This window comes from Mus caroli, unplaced genomic scaffold (genome assembly GCF_978045245.1).
Source record: "Mus caroli unplaced genomic scaffold, Mus_caroli_1 scaffold_14, whole genome shotgun sequence".
Classification (NCBI taxonomy): domain Eukaryota; kingdom Metazoa; phylum Chordata; class Mammalia; order Rodentia; family Muridae; genus Mus; species Mus caroli.
Genome location: NW_028227269.1, coordinates 28,641,784 through 28,655,992, shown reverse-complemented (window position 1 = coordinate 28,655,992; position 14,209 = coordinate 28,641,784).

Sequence of the window (14,209 nt, the reverse complement as noted above, 5' to 3'; positions counted from 1 at the left end):
GAACACAGCTTCTGCTCCAATCCAATTGCGCGTGGGACCTGAGACTGCATTAGTTAGGGAAGCAGAAACTGGCCTGAGTAGGGCCACAGGCCTCATCCGGCCCGATCAGCACTGGGGTAGCTAGAGCGCAGGGTCGGCTGACACCCACCAGCTACCCACGACCCCCGCCACAGGATTTTGAGACTGCTGGTGAGTGGAACACAGCTTCTGCTCCAGTCCAATCACGCGGGACCTGAGACTGCTCTGGTTGGGGAGGGAGAAATCCGGCCTACATAGGGCCACAAGCCTCTTCCCGTCAGAAAAGCACCGGGGTAGCTAGGGCGCAGGGTCGGCTGACACTCGCCAGCTACCCACAACACCCGCCACAGGATCTTAAGACTTCTGGTGAGTGGAACACAGCTTCTGCTCCAATCTTTAAACAGTGACAACGGCAACAACTAACCCCAGAGATTACCAGATGGCGAAAGGTAAACGTAATAATCTTACTAACCGAAACCAAGACCACTCACCATCATCAGAACCCAGCATTCCCACTTCGCCCAGTCCAGGGCACCCCAACACACCGGAAAAGCTAGACACGGATCTAAAAGCATATCTCCTGATGATGGTAGAGGACTTCAAGAAGGACTTTAATAACACACTTAAAGAAATACAAAGGAACACTGGTAAACAGGTAGAAGACAGTAAAGAGGAAGCACAAAAATCCCTTAAAGAATTGCAGGAGAACACTGCTAAAGAGTTACAAATCCTTAAAGAAAAACAGGATAACATACTCAAACAGGTAGAAGTCCTTAATGAAAAACATGAAAACACATCCAAACAGATGATGGAAATGAACAAAACCATACTAGACCTAAAAAGGGAGGTAGACACAATAAAGAAAACCCAAAATGAGGCAACACTGGAGATAGAAACCCTAGGGAAAAAATCTGGAACCATAGATACCAGCATCAGCAACAGAATACAAGAGATGGAAGAGAGAATCTCAGGTGCAGAAGATTCCATAGAGAACATCGGCAAAACAATCAAGGAAAATGTAAAATGCAAAAAGATCCTAACTCAAAACATCCAAGAAATACAGGACACAATGAGAAGAGCAAACCTACGGATAATAGGAGTGGATGAGAATGAAGATTTTCAACTCAAAGGACCAGCAAACATCTTCAACAAAATTATAGAAGAAAACTTCCCAAATCTAAAGAAAGAGATGCCCATGAACATACAATAAGCCTACAGAACTCCAAATAGACTGGACCAGAAAAGAAATACCTCCCGACACATAATAATCAGAACAACAAATGCTCTAAATAAAGATAGAATACTAAAAGCAGTAAGAGAAAAAGGTCAAGTAACATATAAAGGCAAGCCTATCAGAATTACACCAGATTTTTCACCAGAGACTATGAAAGCCAGAAGATCCTGGACGGATGTTATACAGACACTAAAAGAACACAAATTCCAGCCCAGGCTACTATACCCAGCCAAATTCTCAATTAACATAGATGGAGAAACCAAAGTATTCCACGACAAAACCAAATTCACACATTATCTCTCCACGAATCCAGCCCTTCAAAGGATAATAACAGAAAAAAACCAATACAAGGACAGGAACCACGCCCTAGAAACAACAAGAAGGTAATCCCTCAACAAACCTAAAAGAAGACAGCCACAAGAACAGAATGCCAACTTTAACAACAAAAATAACAGGAAACAACAATTACTTTTCCTTAATATCTCTTAATATCAATGGACTCAACTCCCCGATAAAAAGACATAGACTAAAAACTGGCTACACAAACAAGACCCAACATTTTGCTGCTTACAGGAAACTCATCTCAGAGAAAAAGATAGACACTACCTCAGAATGAAAGGCTGGAAAACAATTTTCCATGCAAATGGCATGAAGAAACAAGCTGGAGTAGCCATTCTAATATCTGATAAGATTGACTTCCAACCCAAAGTCATTAAAAAAGACAGGGAGGGGCACTTCATACTCATCAAAGATAAAATCCTCCAAGAGGAACTATCAATCCTGAATATCTATGCTCCAAATACAAAGGCAGCCACATTCATTAAAGAAACTTTAGTAAATCTCAAAGCACACATTGCACCTCATACAATAATAGTGGGAGACTTCAACACACCACTTTCACCAATGGACAGATCATGGAAACAGAAACTAAACAGGGACACAGAGAAACTAACAGAAATTATGAATCAAATGGATCTGGCAGATATCTACAGAACATTCTATCCTGAAACAAAAGGATATACCTTCTTCTCAGCACCTCATGGTACCTTCTCCAAAATTGACCACATAATTGGTCACAAAACAGGCCTCAACAGATACAAAAATATTGAAATTGTCCCATGCATCCTATCAGATCACCATGGACTAAGACTGATCTTCAATAACAAAATAAATAATAGAAAGCCAACCTTCACGTGGAAACTGAACAACACTCTTCTCAATGATACCTTGGTCAAGGAAGGAATAAAGAAAGAAATTAAGGACTTTTTAGAGTTCAATGAAAATGAAGCCACAACATACCCAAACTTATGGGACGCAATGAAAGCATTTCTAAGAGGAAAACTCATAGCTCTGAGTGGAAACTAGAGAGCACACATTAGCAGCTTGACAACATACCTAAAAGCACTAGAATAAAAGGAAGCAAATTCACCCAAGAGGAGTAGACGGCAGGAAATAATCAAACTCAGGGGCGAAATCAACCAAGTGGAAACAAGAAGAACTATTCAAAGAATCAACCAATCAAGGAGCTGGTTCTTTGAGAAAATCAACAAGATAGATAAACCCTTAGCCAGACTCACTAGAGGGCACAGGGAAAGCATCCTAATTAACAAAATCAGAAATGAAAAAGGAGACATAACAACAGATCCTGAAGACATCCAAAACACCATCAGATCCTTCTACCAAAGGCTATACTCAACAAAACTGGAGAACCTGGATGAAATGGAGAAGTTCCTAGACAGATACCAGGTACCAAAGTTGAATCAAGATCAGGTTAATGATCTAAACAGCCCTATATCCCCCAAAGAAATAGAAGCAGTCATTAATAGTCTCCCAACTAAAAAAAGCCCAGGACCAGATGGGTTTAGTGCAGAGTTCTATCAGACCTTCAAAGAAGATCTAATCCCAGTTCTTCACAAACTATTCCACAAAATAGAAACAGAAGGTACTCTACCCAACTCATTCTATGAAGCCACAATTACTCTGATACCTAAACCACAAAAAGACCCAACAAAGATAGAAAACTTCAGACCAATATCCTTTATGAATATTGATGCAAAAATCCTCAATAAAGTTCTTGCTAACCGAATCCAAGAACACATCAAAACAATCATCCATCCTGACCAAGTAGGTTTCATCCCAGGGATGCAGGGATGGTTCAATATACGGAAATCCATCAACGTAATCCAGTATATAAACAAACTCAAAGACAAAAACCACATGGTCATCTCGTTAGATGCGGAAAAAGCATTTGACAAGATCCAACACCCATTCATGATAAAAGTCTTGGAAAGATCAGGAATTCAAGGCCCATACCTAAACATGATAAAAGCAATCTACAGCAAACCAGTAGCCAACATCAAAGTAAATGGTCAGAAGCTTGAAGCAATCCCTCTAAAATCAGGGACTAGACAAGGCTGTCCACTTTCTCCATACCTATTCAACATTGTACTGGAAGTCCTAGCCAGAGCAATTCGACAACAAAAGGAGATCAAAGGGATACAAATTGGAAAAGATGAAGTCAAAATATCACTTTTTGCAGATGATATGATAGTATATATAAGTGACCCTAAAAATTCCACCAGAGAACTCCTAAGCCTGATAAACAGCTTCGGTGAAGTATCTGGATATAAAATTAACTCAAACAAATCAATGGCCTTTCTCTACACAAAGAATAAACAGGCTGAGAAAGAAATTAGTGAAACAATACCCTTCTCAATATTCACAAATAATATAAAATATCTTGGCGTGACTCTAACTAAGGAAGTGAAAGATCTGTATAATAAAAACTTCAAGTCTCTGAAGAAAGAAATTAAAGAAGATCTCAGAAGATGGAAAGATCTCCCATGCTCATGGATTGGCAGGATCAACATTGTAAAAATGGCTATCTTGCCAAAAGCAATCTACAGATTCAATGCAATCCCCATCAAAATTCCAACTCAATTCTTCAACGAATTAGAAAGTGCAATCTGCAAATTCATCTGGAATAACAAAAAACCTAGGATAGCAAAAACTCTTCTCAAGGATAAAAGAACCTCTGGTGGAATCACCATGCCAGACCTAAAGCTTTACTACAGAGCAATTGTGATAAAAACTGCATGGTACTGGTATAGTGACAGACAAATAGACCAATGGAATAGAATTGAAGACCCAGAAATGAACCCACACACCTACAGTCACTTGATCTTCGACAAGGGAGCTAAAAACATCCAGTGGAAGAAAGACAGCATTTTCAACAAATGGTGCTGGCACAACTGGTTGTTAACATGTAGAAGAATGCGAATCGAACCATTCCTATCTCCTTGTACTAAGGTCAAGTCTAAGTGGATCAAGGAACTTCACATAAAACCAGAGACACTGAAACTTATAGAGGAGGAAGTGGGGAAAAGCCTTGAAGATATGGGCACAGGGGAAAAATTCCTGAATAGAACAGTAATGGCTTGTGCTGTAAGATCGAGAATTGACAAGTGGGACCTCATGAAACTGCAAAGCTTCTGCAAGGCTAAAGACACCATCAATAAGACAAAAAAACCACCAACAGATTGGGAAAGGATCTTCACCTATCCTAAATCAGATAAGGGACTAATATCCAATATATATAAAGAACTCAAGAAGGTGGACTCCAGAAAGTCAAATAACCCCATTAAAAAATGGGGCTCAGAACTGAACAAAGAATTCTCACCTGAGGAATACCGAATGGCAGAGAAACACCTGAAAAAATGTTCAACATCCTTAATCATCAGGGAAATGCAAATCAAAACAACCCTGAGATTCCACCTCACACCAGTCAGAATGGCTAAGATCAAAAATTCAGGTGACAGCAGTTGCTGGCGAGGATGTGGAGAAAGAGGAACACTCCTCCATTGTTGGTGGGATTGCAAGCTTGTACAACCACTCTGGAAATCAGTCTGGCGGTTCCTCAGAAAATTGGACATAGTACTACCGGAGGATCCAGCAATACCTCTCCTGGGCATATATCCAGAAGATGTCCCAACCGGTAAAAAGGACACATGCTCCACTATGTTCATAGCAGCCCTATTTATAATAGCCAGAAGCTGGAAAGAACCCAGATGTCCCTCAACAGAGGAATGGATACAGAAATTATGGTACATTTACACAATGGAGTACTACTCAGCTATTAAAAAGAATGAATTTATGAAATTCCTAGCCAAATGGATGGACCTGGAGGGCATCATCTTGAGTGAAGTAACACAATCACAAAAGAACTCACACAATATGTATTCACTGATAAGTGGATATTAGCCCAAAACTTAGGATACCCAAGATTTAAGATACAATTTGCTAAACGCATGAAACTCAAGAAGAATGAAGACCAAAGTGTGGACACTGTGCACCTTCTCAGAATTGGGAACAAAACACCCAGGGAAGGAGTTACAGAGACAAAGTTCGTAGCGGTGATGAAAGGATGGACCATTTAGAGACTGCCGTATCCAGGGATCCATCCCATAATCAACTTCTAAACGCTGACACCATTGCATACACTAGCAAGATTTTGCTGAAAGGACCCAAATATAGCTGTCTCTTGTGAGACGATGCTGGGGCCTAGCAAACACAGGAGTGGATGTTCACAGTCAGCTATTGGATGTATCACAGGGCTCCCAATGGAGTAGCTAGAGTAAGTACCCAAGGAGCTAAAGGGATCTGCAACCCTATTGTTGGAACAACATGATGTACTAACTAGTACCCCGGAGCTCTTGTCTCTAGCTGCATATGTATCGAAAGATGGCCTAGTCAGCCATCAATGGAAAGAGAGGCCCATTGGACTTGCAAACTTTATATGCCCCAATATAGGGGAATGCCAGGGCCAAAAGAATGGGAATGGGTGGGTAGGGAAGTGGGGGGCGCTATGGGGGACTTTTGGGATAGTATTGGAAATGTAATTGAGGAAAATATGTAATAAAAATATAAAAAAAAAAGACACCATCAATAAGACAAAAAAAAAAAACACCAACAGATTGGGAAAGGATCTTCACCTATCCTAAATCAGATAAGGGACTAATATCCAATATATATAAAGAACTCAAGAAGGTGGACTCCAGAAAGTCAAATAACCCCATTAAAAAATGGGTCTCAGAACTGAACAAAGAATTTTCACCTGAGGAATACCGAATGGTAGAGAAGCACCTGAAAAAATGTTCAACATCCTTAATCATCAGGGAAAAGCAAATCAAAACAACCCTGAGATTCCACCTCACACCAGTCAGAATGGCTAAGATCAAAAATTCAGGTGACAGCAGATGTTGGCGAGGATGTGGAGAAAGAGGAACACTCCTCCATTGTTGGTGGGATTGCAAGCTTGTACAACCACTCTGGAAATCAGTTTGGCGGTTCCTCAGAAAATTGGACATAGTACTACCGGAGGATCCAGCAATACCTCTCCTGGGCATATATCCAGAAGATGTCCCAACCGGTAAAAAGGACACATGCTCCACTATGTTCATAGCAGCCCTATTTATAATAGCCAGAAGCTGGAAAGAACCCAGATGTCCCTCAACAGAGGAATGGATACAGAAATTATGGTACATTTACACAATGGAGTACTACTCAGCCATTAAAAAGAATGAATTTATGAAATTCCTAGCCAAATGGATGGACCTGGAGGGCATCATCTTGAGTGAAGTAACACAATCACAAAAGAACTCACACAATATGTATTCACTGATAAGTGGATATTAGCCCAAAACTTAGGATACCCAAGATATAAGATACAATTTGCTAAATGCATTAAACTCAAGAAGAATGAAGACCAAAGTGTGGACTCTGTGCCCCTTCTTAGAATTGGGAACAAAACACCCAGGAAAGGAGTTACAGAGACAAAGTTCGTAGCTGTGATGAAAGGATGGACCATTTAGAGACTGCCGTATCCAGGGATCCATCCCATAATCAGCTTCTAAACGCTGACACCATTGCATACACTAGCAAGATTTTGCTGAAAGGACCCAAATATAGCTGTCTCTTGTGAGACGATGCCGGGGCCTAGCAAACACAGGAGTGGATGTTCACAGTCAGCTATTGGATGTATCACAGGGCTCCCAATGGAGAAGCTAGAGAAAGTACCCAAGGAGCTAAAGGGATCTGCAACCCTATTGTTGGAACAACATGATGTACTAACCAGAACCCCGGAGCTCTTGTCTCTAGCTGCATATGTATCAAAAGATGGCCTAGTCGGCCATCAATGGAAAGAGAGGCCCATTGGACTTGCAAACTTTATATGCCCCAATATAGGGGAATGCCAGGGCCAAAAGAATGGGAATGGGTGGGTAGGGAACTGGGGGGCGCTATGGGGGACTTTTGGGATAGCATTGGAAATGTAATTGAGGAAAATATGTAATAAAAATATTAAAAATTAAAAAAAAAAGAATTTTGCAGTCAAAATATTATTTCCTCATAAATAATGTCTTTGCTTTGGTTATGTTCAAGATTTGCAAAACACCTATGGAAGTTACAGAGACGAAGTTTGGAGCTGAGACAAAAGGATGGACCAGCTAGAGACTGCCATATCCAGGGATCCACCCCATAATCAGCTTCCAAACGCTGACACCATTGCATACACTAGCAAGATTTTGCTGAAAGGTCCCAGATATAGCTGTCTCTTTTGAGACTATGCCGGGGCCTAGCAAACACAGAAGTGGATGCTCACAGTCAGCTATTGGATGGATCACAGGGCCCCCAATGGAGGAGCTAGAGAAAGTACCCAAGGAGCTAAAGGGATCTGCAATCCTATTGGTGGAACAACAATATGAACTAACCAGTACCCCGGAGCTCTTGTCTCTAGCTGCATATGTATCAAAATATGGCCTAGTCGGCCATCAGTGGAAAGAGAGGCCCATTGGTCATGTAAACTTTATATGCCCCAGTACAGGGGAACACCAGGGCCAAGAAGTGGGAGTGGGTGGGTGGGGAGTGGGTGGGGGAGCATGTAGGGGACTTTTGGGATAGCATTGGAAATGTAAATGAAATAAATACCCATTTAAAAAAAGATTTGCAAACCTTTTTTTTTTTAATATAACCTGTTCAGAACTTTGTGTGATATTTGACCATGTCTCTATCACTGGAACTCTGTGTGATATCTAATTATGTCCCTGTCACACTAGAACTTTGTGTGTGATATTTGGCCACACCTTCTGTCACACTGGAACTTAGTGTGATATTTAACCATGCCTCTGTCATACTGAAACTTTGCATCTGTTGTTTGTCCTGAATTTTGCACCCCTTTTGAGATCCTGTTTGATGTGCCTACATCATGTCATTGTAGCCTTATGTCGTATGACAATTTTTTTATCTGGGGAGACACATACACAGACACACATCTCTGCACTCCAGAGAGAGAACCCACAGAAGACTAAAGGGACAGTTGTACCAAAGCCACCTTGAAGAACTAAGGAATTTTAACTGATGTTACTTATAGGAATGTGAGTGAAGGGTTACTTACACTGCAGAATGAAAGGAACTTAGCAAGGTTTGATATTAATTATGTATGATTAACAAGGTTTACTTGGGTTACATAAGAATATTTAAAAAGTAAGGGACTGGTTTTGATCTGAGACAACAGAGCTAGCACTGAACTGACTTCTGCTTCTGAAAACCTCCTTACCCCTCCCTCCGTTAAGAAACTTAACTAGAAGCTAGCTGCTTGCTAGTTAAATACATTTTTCCTTTATCCCTGAGTGCTGAGGAGTTCTCCTTGGGAAAGGTTGAGCCCTGCCCCCAGCATACAGAGGCCCTCCATATCATGTTCTTGTTCTGCTAATGAGGATGCTTAAAGCCCTGGGAGGAGAAAGGGGAAGTCAAGGGTACTCCCCAGTGATATTTCAGGCATTTTCTCTTAAAAGACTTTCTGACTCCCTGAACAAATGACCCCTAGCCTAGACACTCTTAGAGATAAAGACAAACTCTGAAAGGAACCTGCAGGTGAGGTTAGCTCTGGGACTGGCCCTCAAAGTCCCAATTTGGCCCACTGCAGAGGTAGAAGAGGACCCTGGCCTTGTCCTAAAGGAAGCTCTCTTACAAAGGCCATGTGGCTTGGGGAAAAGCTTTCTCAGGAAGGCCTATTAAGGTGGCTTAGGCCCCTCGGGGGCTTTTCTAGAAGACCACCAGGTTACTGTTGTATAACAAACTTAATGTCTGCATACGAGTTCTAGTCCAGCATAGAAGCATAGACTACAAGCAAAACTCTCTATCAGATATAGACAATGCCAATTCAACTGATCTATAAATAAGTCTATGCTTTTTCTAAAATACTGTTTAGAAAAATCTTTTCTTTTTAAAATAGCAGTTGGAAATGCTATAAAAATTCTATTCCTTTAAGTCCATGACCCTCTTTGGTGATTAATTTTAAGTCCCTTTCTGTCAGCACGGCCCTTAAAGAATTCGTAGGGATATTCATTTTTGCCTTTCCAGTATCTGGTGTTCCTGCTCTTGTGCCTCTTTTCCTTCTGGTCTTCATAGGTAAGTTGTATTCTGAGCTTGCGCACCTCACTGTGCTCCCATGACCCTGTGCTTTTAGGAGATTGTACATATTTGTAGCCCTGTGATTTCCACCAATTCTTCACTCATTTTTAGAAATACCTTTTGGCTGTTAGAAACACATAGAAAAGGTGAGTTTGAATTCTGTGCCAACAGGTTTTACAATTAAGAGTTTAACATATGTCTTTTAAATTTTTATTCTTGGGAATTTTCACACATTTACAGAATGCCACTTGACCACCCATATCTATCATTAACTCCCCTTAGTTCTCCTGGCTCTGGTTTCTGCACAATTTACATAAGACTTATGTCAAAATTTCAAAAAGACAGTCAAAATTTCAACATGAATGGAGGAAGGAGACAGAGTGCTCACTCTTAGTGGAGAAGGTCCTGACAGGGGATGGTTGCTGAGGGAGGAAGGGTCACATTTCTTTGGGGACATAACTGCTAGTAGGTTGGCCATGCCTTGGTGGGTGGCTCCATACCCAAGAACACACAGGCAACACTAACTGGACTCAGTGTTCTTAGTAAAAGCCAAATGGAGAACATACTTCTTTCTTTTCGAAGCTCTACTCATGACCTGTAGCTTAAGAGTCCCCTAACGTAAGTGCAGTTCTTATGACAGTGTTCCTGGAACGTGAGTGACTGTGTCCAGTGAAGTTTCCCCTCAGGAAGCCCACCGGAGCCTCGGAGCATAGCCCTCTGTGTTTTCATCTACATTTGGCCTAAGTCTAAAGCATTGTATTTATGTTGAATTCAGTTCTTCCTCACAGTTCAGCTCTTTAGTGTCTATAATCCTCCCTCCTCCCTCTCCTTTCTTCTTCTTCTTCCCCTCCACCACTTGACATACTGACTCACGATGAAACACAAACTAATTATAAGACGTTTAAAATTAAATCTTACCAAGAATACAGAATGAAGCTGTCTTTACTGTGACTAGGATTTCTTTGTCCTCAATCATCAATTCACTGTGAACATTTTTATGTACTTAGAGATCATTGCATCTCTTCTTTTGTAAGTATCTAAATGTTATATTGGGTCATTTCTGGAATTCATTCATAATGTTTATTTTGATACAAGTACTATGTGAGCATGGTTCATGTGAATATCCCGACCCAGCCTGCATTCTATACTTATCAATGTTGAAAATTTTTAGTGTGTTTATTGGTCACCTAAATATTTTCTCTTTTGAAATATGTATTCACATATTTTACCTATTTTAATTAAAGTGCATAGTTTTATAGTTAAAACTCAGACATTATTTGCATAATCTGAGTGAATTCTTTGTTAGACATACATACAAATATCTTTCTGGTCTTATTTCCCCTACTGAAATTCTTAAACCTTGTTTTAATTGCTACTCTCTCTTTTAAGAAAACTCTCACTATTAAGGGAAAAAAGACTTTAGTGGCTATACATTTCATTCAAAACATTTTTCTTCTTAAATGAATTTACCTAGCATATAAAATGATATTTTATTATGACATTGTCATAGATCTACCACTGCACTTGTCACAGTTGTCCCAGCTACCCTTGCTTGTCCCCAACATCCACAAATTGTTCACATGTTGAATCTTTACTATTTTTAAATTAAAATGGTCTAGTTTCTTATGTTTTCTACTTCTTTCATCTGCCAGATATTTACATGAGTTTAATGTTCAATTTAATCTGTTTTGGGTACCCTATAATTAATTAATGATTTTTAATATTTCTAGATGCATATGAGAGAGAGAGAGAGAGAACTGTGAATTCCACCACTTGAAATTTCATGGGTCTTATTTGATAGGCAGCTTGCTGTCTGTTAGCAGTGACTCAGATATAAGGAGGAGTGTGATTCTTGCATTTATTGAATAAAAGTGTTAAAAGTGTTAATTGGATCAAATTGGTTGGTGTATTCATATTTTCTTTAACTTTGGTGATTGGATTGTCTAATTTTCTGCTGATTACTGAGATATTTAGATTCTAAATTGTGGATTTACATATTTATTCCTTTTTTTGATCTACAGGTTCTGAGATTTTGCTTTAATATATTGTTTACTCTGAGAAAAATCAACCTATTATTGAGGCTCTTTCTTCCTGATGTGAGTGATGTTTGGTTTTCCTGCAGCTTCCTAATTATGAAATGGACTCTGCTTTGGCTGAAAAGCTTTGACTCCTCACTCGGCCCAACAAGGTAATTAAGGGCAGGATAAAAGCCTGGGCTTTCTGCTTCTGTGTGTCTCTGGGACTTCGAATCAGACACCTCTGCAACACTACAGGTAGGCACGTTCATTGTTCCAGGACTGTCTGTCTACAGTCAGACAGCGATTCTCTTATATTCAGGTGCCATGGGTTCCAGGTACAGCAAAGCCTCTCAGATCACTCCACAGTGACATTAATCCAAACAGCCTAAGTCACCTCTTAGGAACCAGATTGTCCCCAAGGACATAAACATTTCTCGGAAGACATACATGGTGTGAAACCAGTTTGGTTGCTGGCTTATACAGACTTCTGGGTGCCCCCGTGCTTCCTTCTGTTCTCAGATGCTGTAGTTTATAACCAGACTCGATGTGGCCGAGATGTTTGATTTCCTTCTCTTCCTCGAACTACCATATTGATTAAATTCCTCGATGCCTTTTCACTTCTAGTCTCCATCTGATGCTGGTACAAGTAGCTGAGTGTAACATTGAGATCCTCTGCAGTCATGCCTCTGGGATAGGACTCCAGTAATATAGTATATTATTAGAACACCCACCAAACTACTTGCCCATCTTTCACTATGAACCTATTTGTGCCTTCAATTTAAAAATATGTTTCTTTTTAAAACTGTGCATGTAAGGCTCAGTTTTTCATCCACTTTGATAGTCTCTCTGATCTGAAGCACTTAGTTTATTTATGTAATTTATTGGTTGATAGAGCTGGGCTTAGCTCCACCATCTGCCATTGATTTGTTTTCCGTTGTGTCCTCAGTCTTATTTCCTGTCTTCCTTTGAGATTATTTTAGTTTTGTTTGCTTGTTAGTTTTATGAGTCTCTTGTGTTTGTTTTAGTAATCGTTTTGGTTTTAAAAAATATTTTAAAGCTAAGATTCATTTTCCTTCTTAATGGATTCTTTAGAATGAATCCTTATATTAACATTAAATAAATATTGTAACACCCTGTTTGTGATATAAAAATCTCACCCTACTCTCTGCCTTCTCTCATTTTTTGGTGCTATTCTTATAGATTTTATTTCTAAAATAAGCTAGCCCCCAGAGGATCTAGCAATCTATTTTCATTTTAAATGTTAAATTGATTTTATAAACATTTGGAAAAAAAAAAACCACAATCCAGTAGAAATTGCCTATACTTTTTATGCATTCATGCCTCTTCAATTTTTTCTGGAAAGGTAAATTTTCTATATTTAGCATTTTCTTTTGCCCTGAAATTTTCTTTTGTATTTTTGTTGTATGGATCTGGTAGCAAGTTAGCTTCTTAATTCTTGTTTAATTGAAATTACATTCTTGTTGTTCCCAGTCTTTTGGCTTATGTTTAATGCTACCTAGTTAGGAATTTGCGTGTGAATGAGAAGGCTTTTCAGTGCTGATTCTTCACACCTTCCGAAATCCTCAGTTTCTGGCAATAGTCCAGGTGGCACCCTCTACTGTTACAGTTTTCATACAACTCTGCAGTACTAGGATGCTTAGCTCTCAAATGATAGACTTATAGCTCAGTTTTAGGCCCATGAAGTGAGGATTCCTCTACGGTTGGTGGCTCTAGTGTACACCCCAGACCAAGGTTTTATAGGCTCTTGGCCTTAGTTCTCTCTATTCTCTCCGTTTTCATTACTATCACCATTCCCCATTGCTCCAGCCACTTCTGTTCCCTGTTGTTTCTGCCCCAGCAAACACATTGGATGCCTCTCATCACTACAGGTCACCTCCTCTGCTGCTGCCACTGGCCAGCAGCCACTATTGCACTTTGTCACCGTTATATCATATACCCTTGATACCACTGTCACCACTGACTCACCTGACACTGTCTCTATTATTGTTTATGTTGCCATTGTTTCTTCTGGCTTCATAAGCTCAGGGCACTTTAACTATGGGATCTTCTGCACCTGAGATTCTCTCTTCCATCTCTTGGATTCTGTTGCTGATGCTCGCATCTATGGTTCCAGATTTCTTTCCTAGGGTTTCTATCTCCAGCATTGCCTCACTTTGGGTTTTCTTTATTGTGTCTACTTCCCTTTTTAGGTCTTGGATGGTTTTATTCAATTCCATCATTGTTTGGTTGTGTTTTCCTGCAATTCTTTAAGGGATCCTCTTTAATGTCTTCTACCTGTTTAGCAGTGTTCTCCTGTATTTCTTTAAGTGAGTTATTAAAGTCCTTCTTGATGTCCTCTACCATCATCATGAGATATGCTTTTAGATTTGAGTCTAGCTTTTTGGGTGTGCTGGGGTGCCCTGGACTGGGTGAAGTGGGAGTGCTGGGTTCTGATGATGGTGAGTGGTCT